Source organism: Triticum aestivum, chromosome 4A, assembly GCF_018294505.1.
Source record: "Triticum aestivum cultivar Chinese Spring chromosome 4A, IWGSC CS RefSeq v2.1, whole genome shotgun sequence".
In the NCBI taxonomy this organism is placed as follows: domain Eukaryota; kingdom Viridiplantae; phylum Streptophyta; class Magnoliopsida; order Poales; family Poaceae; genus Triticum; species Triticum aestivum.
The window spans coordinates 598,197,699-598,206,361 of NC_057803.1; positions in this window are offsets into that span (position 1 = coordinate 598,197,699).

The window sequence follows — 8,663 nt, forward strand, 5'->3', positions numbered from 1 at the left end:
ATGTAGATCCGAAGAGAAAGACAGGTGATTATGTGAGGTAACCGGAGGATCCGTGAGGGGGATGGGGTGATTACGTGAGGGCTCATGCATGAAAAGGAGTCAATACTGCGCATCTTCTACGATCCTCTCGACAAAAGCGCTCGGCTGCCGGGGACGGCGGGCTCTGCACGAGGGAATCGATCGCGGGAGCAAAGGAGTAAAGTCGAGAGAGAGATACAATTGTGAAACGGAAGGTTGAATGTGCAGAGATTGATTCGCAGGAAATACAGAGTATGGAGGAATGGAAGAGAGAGCCGTGAGGAATGTTGTGGAGAAATTTGAGAGCATTTTTGGGGTTTAGAGCCACTACTAGGGAAAAGCCTAGCAGTAGCGCATGTTTAAGGGCTATCGTTAGCGCGGGGCACCGCGCTACTAATACGGCGCTACAGCTAACGTCTAGCAGTAGTGCGTTTTCACGCCGGAAAATGCCAACGGAGGCCGAGCTCCAGGGAGCTCGGTATTTAAAAAAAATCAAAATTTATATTTCGAAGTTTCAGAAAAATAAAAAAAATTCCACGGTAACTTAATAGATTTCCGCACAAACGTGTAAGAAAATTATTTGAATTTGTTGTGATTTGTAGGCTGTAAAAAAACAAAAATCCGGCCCAATAACAAAAATATTGGCCCATTTTAGAAATATGTTTTTGTCTTCTTTCTGTACGCCACATGTGAAAGTATTTGGTTTTGAATTTTTGCACAGACGCAATACACATGTGTGAAAGTGTATACAAATAATTTCAAATTTTTTCACCTTGTGGAAATTTGTATTTTGAAAACAAGCTCCGTGGAGCTCGGCCTCCAAAAGCCCTCACCCGTTTTCACGCGAGCTACTACTATACCTACTTAGTAGTAGCGCTTTCTCAACCAGCGCTACTGCTAAGTGCCTTAACATTAGCGTTTTTCTGTCTAGCACTAAAAAGCGCTACTACTATATTTTCACATATCTTTTTTTTGCTACGTATTTGCGATGTTTTTTTATAGGTTTTATATAATATTCTAATCATATCATAAACATGCAATATGCTCATCATATCATACACATAGTAGTCTCATCATATCATCCAACACAAATCATGTTGTCACATCATAATCACGGTATAGCTATACAAGTTACATGACATGTCTCATCATACATAATGTAGTACTTCTTGAGGCGCCGGTTCATATCCCACTCTCGCACTAGCGTGAACCTAAACTAACTATTTTCCGCTTCGACTCTACTATCGAACCCTCTCTGGCTGTCGCTCGGAAACTGGTACACCTGGGCCTAACACTCCGGCCACTCGTCGTATATTCCTGGCGTAGCACTTCTTCGCTATCGATGATCTATGTACCCGCATCTTCACATGAGTCGATAATATGCAACATATATAGTTGAGCAACAGAAAGAGACAAAGTTGGCAAAAATAGAAGCAACATATTATAAGCATAAATAACAAAGTTCATCGTACTCAAAATGCCCTAACTAGAGTGATCTTTGCTAGTTGAGGAGGACGGTTTAATTACATCACAAATAAATTTTCGTCGTGCATAACTCAAAATTTCGTCATAGAGAAAGTATGGACTAAATGGACACATTGTCATATACCGTCAATCACTCCAACATGTCATGCCATCCATCCAAGTCAGGAAGATAGTCCCCGAGCGCAGTGAAAGGCTTCAAGTCGAGACGCTGAGTGGCTACGCGTGTTCGGACGTCTTCCCGCGACATTGGCCCTTCTTCGTAGAACATCCCTATTTTTTCGAGGACCTCCTTCATGATGATTTGCGCAAGTTCACGCTGGATGTGATAGAACTCAACTCGGAGTCGATGATCCGAGGTATCTCCTAGGTTCTTTGCCCATTGCAAAATATGGGCATCGCTGGATCCAGGTGACATGCGAAGGTTCTACTGATCCCGTCTGTACTCCAGCATGTGGTGGAGGACGTAGAATCCATCACTGAGAGTACCACTCGGTTGCTGGATGCAGCAAAAGTCGGTCTGATGGCCGAAGGTGGGCGCACGGTTCCTTGTCTTCTTGAGCATGATCTCTCCACCCCTTAGGCTGTAGCTAAAGGTAACACTGTCGAGAACAGACTTAATGTGGGTGTAATCCTTTTTCTTCATGTTCTTCGATGAGTCCAAGTAAAGAGCGTGGGAGAATCGGGGGCAAAAGATGACGAGGACGGCGCGCCCGTCACCGCGCAAAATAAGTACACCTCAAATTAGCCTCCACGCGTGCAAATGAACGATTGAAATCGAAGTAAGGATATTCGTGGATGACTTACATGGGATGATAAGGCACGAGAATCGTCTCCTTGTCCTTATTGCCAACAATGAAATCTGCGATGTAGTTACTCGCGTATTCACGGTGCTTTGGGTAGACTGCCAAGAAGCCCTCGTGCATGAAGTACGGGTCATCGACACAGATATAAGGCATCTGCTCAATCCTGATAATGTAGTTCTTGTACAAGGCAACAAGGTGGACAAACGTAAAATCTAGTTTTTTCAAGTGAAACATGTCGAAGATGTAATCGAATCGAAGGAAGAACTTTTCCGCGGGGAACGTGTCAATGTACAACCTTTGCTGGGAAATGTTAACCATGTAGAGCGGGTATCCTGGATTTTTCAAGGCGATTAGGCTTTTCTCTCTTCGCAGCACATCATCATGAAGTCTCCTTAGATCACCGTATATGGCCTCTACCGCTGCCTTAGGTAGGATCGGATCACCGGGGATATGGCATTTTGCCGCACCTATGATAGGTATACGGTCTTGAACCTGAGGCTACGGAGGCGGCTGGATCATAGAAGCAACTTTGCCTTTCCTCGGTCTGTTCCTATGCTTCTTTGCTACTGGAAGTGAGCCTATAATACGTTCATCCTTCGGCAATTCAGGCACCAACTCATCACGCTCAAACCTTGAGTACTCATACTGCTGAACCATCAATCCTCCGTCGTCATAGGTGCTGGTATTAAGATACTATAGAGGTTCATCGTCATCCTCGTCGATGGCATCATGAATTGCTTCTTCGATGGCGGTGACGTCACCAGCCACTAATGGAGCCTCTTCCTCACCCGACACGATAGGCAACGTTAATTGGGTAGGTGGGGTGTTGGTGTTCATACCTTGCTAAGGCTGCTTGGTCGTGGGTGTGTTCCCGACCGCCTCTAGATGAAGCAGACTCTTCGACCACAACATGACCCAACTCTTGCAATCGCCAAGCCGCCGCGGGGTCTATCGTCATCTCCCCCTAGTGTTACCGGAAGAGCCAAATTCTCGTGGCCCGGTTTGACACTGGCCATGGAAACTTTGAAGATGTCAGGGGGATCGGCCAGCTGTGGAACAATTGTTCCTTCGCCTTTACTATCGTCGCCTTTCCCATGTCCACCTTCTAGCCGATGATGGTGTACATTGGTGCACGGGGTTACTTCAGCCTGCAAATACATGTCTGCGATGTGAGACATCCGAAAGGCGATGAAAACATGAGATTATACATATATTGAAGAGGGCCGGTGTGACAGGTACCGTGAGGGCGTCAAGCTCATCCAAAGACGAAGCCATGCTGAGCACGCCAGAGACGGAGGACGGGCTGCTATGAGCAGGTGCAGTTGCGTGAGTATGTTCTGGTGCAATGGTAAACAAGCTGCTCCTGAAGAAGTTGGAAAGGGGAAAGTCTGCTGCCTCTTTATTTGGATTTTGCTTGCTCCAATTGATGATAGCCTTAATCAACACACCATACGAAGCCGCCATTTCCTCTCTTGCGGCAGCTACCATTGCTTTGACTGTCTCAGCTGATTTCTTATCAACCGCAATCTCAACCTTCATGTCGATGTCTTCTTCATTTAACCTTCATCTTTCCTTTCTCTCCTTGGTGGTCTCACGGTAGTACTTCTTCCATGTGGCGCCGTCTCCGACGCCGTGCACACGTCCATACGATGCCCGAGTGTCCACCGGGAGTCCTTTCAATATGTTCAAGGCCCGGTTGAACGGGGTGTCCCACTTGGGCCTCGCCAACGCCTCAGATGCGAGTCGCTTTCGGCCGCAATCCTGTGCTGCTCTTTCTACAAAAGGAACAAGGATCTCTTTTACAAATATGACTAAACGTGTAGTCGAATTGATCAAAAGCTAAAATTAGGGGGTAAATTAAAAATTACCAGCAATCTCATGAACTCCTCATGACCACGTCCGTCCCGAAAACCTTGTTGACAGGGTCCCAATGGTACCGGGCCCTGATGATGTCACGCTCTTGCAGGATAGTGAACTCCGCCAAGGGATTTGGGATCCCCAAACTTTCGCGTTCTGCGTCCTCCTTGGCCCATATGGGCCTCTTCCCCGCGTAACCATGACTTCCGAGGTGTTGGCACCCCAAGTTCCTCTCTTGAAGCCCCTTCATGTACTTCGATTTTTGTTTGGCGGCTTTGGCAACGCAAGCCGCCTTGAATATTTCGAACTACTCTTCTGTAATTTCCTGATTATCCTTTACAATCTTGGAGTAGGGTTTCTTTTTGAACATGATCCGATGTTTCACCCTTACTTTCCAGGCGGACAACGCGCTGCCAAACTTGCCCATGGCGCATTTGTTTATCTTCTTCATTGCCAGGCCTTGCCACGGTCGAGTATATTTGATTTCATCCCAGCCCGGGAACAAGAATACCTGGTGCAGCTTCCTTAGGAGGGAGTGGTCCATATTTGTTATCTTCTTTAGTTTCTCATCGTTGATGGTGGCGGTTGCCCGTAGGATGCAACCTATTTGATTGCCGTAGCATGTGCCCGCTTCCAAAGACTCTTTTGGCTCAAAATTGCCGGGGTTCACCTCCATGAACACCAGTCTAGTAGTGTTGATCTGGTTTGGGTGTCATATCCTCTTCGATTTCGATTCTATATCGGCTTCGCCAGTCTCGGTGCTGGTCTCGGCACCGGTGTCGGTCTCAGCGCCAATCTCAGCACTGGTGTCGGTCTCAGCGCTGGTTCTCGGCGCCGGTCTCAGTCTCGGATGTGCCAGGTGGGCACAGCAACAACCATTGCTCCTCGAGAAGATTCAAATAGGTGTCTGCCGCCTCATAGATGTTGCAACCACCAGAACCATGTCCTTCATCATTGCTAGCCATGTTTCCTATGATTAAATATAGTCAATTAATTCTAGACCTAATAAAATGAATAATGACATAAAAAATGCCTATGTTTTGCAGGAATATTGATTCATTCCCGTTGCGGCAAATCCCGGTCACTTGATATGTCCTAGTTTGTAGCACAAGTCATACCGAAATTCACAGAAAATTTCGGCATAACCTTTGCTACAAATTGGACAAATCGAGCACCTGAAATTTGCTGAAACAGAAATAAATCAACATTCCGGCAAAACATAGGCCACTCTGCTTCATTCCCTGCAGACAACAAAAGGTCATTTGGGCACAATGGAACCACTTCAATGAAAAGATATAACATTACCACTTCAACGAAAAGATATAATCAACAATAATGGAATATGCAAATGAACATCAATGACATATATCATATAAAATCAATCTTTTTTTTGTTTATATAGCAACATACTTTAACCAAGTTTTTGAAAAAAAACAATTCCGTTTTTTGGTTATAGCTAAATGCCATAGCTACTGTTTTTTATTTGTAGCTAAATGCTTTTGTTTTTTGTTTAAAGCTAATTTATAGCTAAATGCTAAATGCTACTATTTTTTGTAGCTAAATGCTACTGTTTTTTATTTATAGCTAAATGCTACCGTTTTTTATTTATAGCTAAATGATATTGTTTCTTGTTTATAGCTAAATGCTGCTATTTGTTTTTTATAGCTAATTTATATACCCTTTGTTAATGCCCTAGCTAAATGCTATTATTTATATATTGATACGTTTCCATCATATATATATTTTTTGATTGTTCCATGCTAATATTATACAACTTTCATATACTTTTGGCAACTTTTTATACTATTTTTGGGACTAACATATTGATCCAGTGCCCAGTGCCAGTTCCTGCCTGTTGCATGTTTTTTGATTCACAGAAAACCCTTATCAAACGGAGTCCAAACGGGATAAAAACTAACGGAGATTTTTTTGGAATATTTATGATTTTTGGGAAGGAGAATCAACGCGATACGATGCCCGAGGGGGCCACGAGGCAGGGGGGCGCGCCCCTGAGCCTCGTGGCCACCCCGTAAGGCGGTTGGAGCCCTTCTTTCGCCGCAAGAAAGCTAATTTCCGGATAGAGATCATGTCCAAAATTTAGCCAAATCGGAGTTACGGATCTCCGGTTATAAAAGAAACGGTGAAAGGCCAGATCTGAGAACGCAGAAACAGAGAGAGACAGAGAGACAGATCCAATCTCGGAGGGGCTCTGGCCCCTCCCACGCCATGGAGACCATGGACCAGAGGGGAAACCCTTCTCCCATCGAGGGAGAAGTTCAAGGAAGAAGAAGAAGGAGGGGGGCTCTCTCCCCCTCTCTCCCGGTGGCGCCGGAACACCGCTGGGGCCATCATCATCACCGCAATCTACACCAACAACTTCACCGCCCTCATCACCAACTCTTCCCCCCTCTATGCAGAGGTGTAACCCCTCTTTTACCGGCTGTAGTCTCTACTTAAATGTTGGGGATATGACTACTAGATATGACCCGCCCAGGAGGGGCCGGGTCAACCACAATGGTGGTTTACCTAAATAAAGCCCAAGAGTATACAATATGACGGTTCACAGTTAGGCTTATAATAGGCCCAAGCCCAGAGGCGGCTTAAGGCCCGTAAGTATAAAACGCCATGTATGAATAGACTTGTAATGTAAGGCATGTAAGATATGTCACTGAGCCGGACATGTTGTATGAGCCGGCCGTGACTCTGTAGGCCGCAGGGTGTCAACCCGTGTATATAAGGGGACGACCCGACGACGGCTTAGGACAAGTAACATCAAATCGAGAGCTAGGTCAAGCGGATTCACTCCCTGGTTATCGAGACATAAGCAATCCCACTCAAAACTGGATCGTAGTCTTTTACCTTCACCATAAGGGGCCGAACCAGTATAAACCCCGTGTCCTTTGTCCCGATTAACCCCTTATTGCTTCCTAGTTGCGATGGCTTCATGACTAAGTCCTTTCGCTAGGACATCTGCCGTGACAATTCATGATAGCTGGCGCCCACCGTGGGGCTGACGCATAGTGGATTTGAGTTCTTGAAGGGCAGCTTCGAAGGGCTCACGGGGTACGCTGTGGGCCGGATGACCAAGAGTCGTCGCGGCAAGCTCTACATCGACGATGCAGGCTGGGGCCCCGACGCCAGCTCAATTGAGTACGGGTACCGGGTCCCCTTTGGTGGAATTCACGTCTTCATCAGACGGATTGGCGAGCCGGGCTTTGAGCCGGATGAGGGAGTCCTGGATTAGGGGGTCTCCGGACAGCCGGACTATCTCCATTGGCCAGACTGTTAGACTATGAAGATACAAGATTGAAGACTTCGTCTCGTATCCGGATGAGACTCTACTTGGCATGGAAGGCAAGCTAGGCAATACGTATATGGATATCTCCTCCTTTGTAACCGACCTTGTGTAACCCTAACCCTCTCCGGTGTCTATATAAACCGAAGGGTTTTAGTCCGTAGGACAACAATCATAACATACAATCATACCATAGGCTAGCTTCTAGGGTTTAGCCTCTCTGATCTCGTGGTAGATCTACTCTTGTACTACCCATATCATCAATATTAATCAAGCATGACGTAGGGTTTTACCTCCATCAAGAGGGCCCGAACCTGGGTAAAACTTCGTGTCCCCTGCCCCCTGTTACCATCCGGCCTAGACGCACAGTTCGGGACCCCCTACCCGAGATCCGCCAGTTTTGACACCGACATGGGTGCTTTCATTGAGAGTTCCTCCGTGTCGTCGTTGTTAGGCTTGATGGCTCCTACTATCATCGATAGCGATGTGGTCCAGGGTGAGACTTTTCTCCTCGGACAGATCTTCGTGTTCGGTGGCTTTGCACTGCGGGATAATTCGCTTGGCCATCTGGAGCAGATTGAAAGCTACGCTCCTGGCCATCAGGTCAGATTTGGAAGTTTGAACTACACGGAGGACATCCGCAGAGACTTGATCTTCGATGGATTCGAGCCACAGCCGGGCGCGCCACACTGCCGCAACGGGTATGACCTAGCTCTGCCGCCGAACAGTGCCCCAGAGGCCGCGCCCGCATCAGCTCCGACCCTTAGCTCGGAGCCAACTGCGCCAATCGAGGACGGGTGGTTAGACACCGCCTCAGGGGCTGCAGTCTCAACGGCGATCGAGCCAAACACCAGCATAATCCCCATGCACAGCCTGTGAATCTAAGGTGCCGGACTCTTTTCCGGACTCCGAACCATCCGCGCCCCTGCCAATCGAATCCGATTGGGCGCCGATCATGGAATTCACCGCCGCGGATATCTTTCAGCACTCGCCCTTCGGCGACATTCTGAATTCACTAAGGTCTCTCTCTTTGTCAGGAGAGCCCTGGCCGGATTATTGCCAATAGGATTGGGATGCGGACGACGAAGAAATTCGACGCCCACCCACCACCCACTTCGTAGCCACTGTCGACGATTTAACCGACATACTCGACTTCGACTCCGAAGACATCGACGGTATGGACGATGATGTAGGAGACGAACATG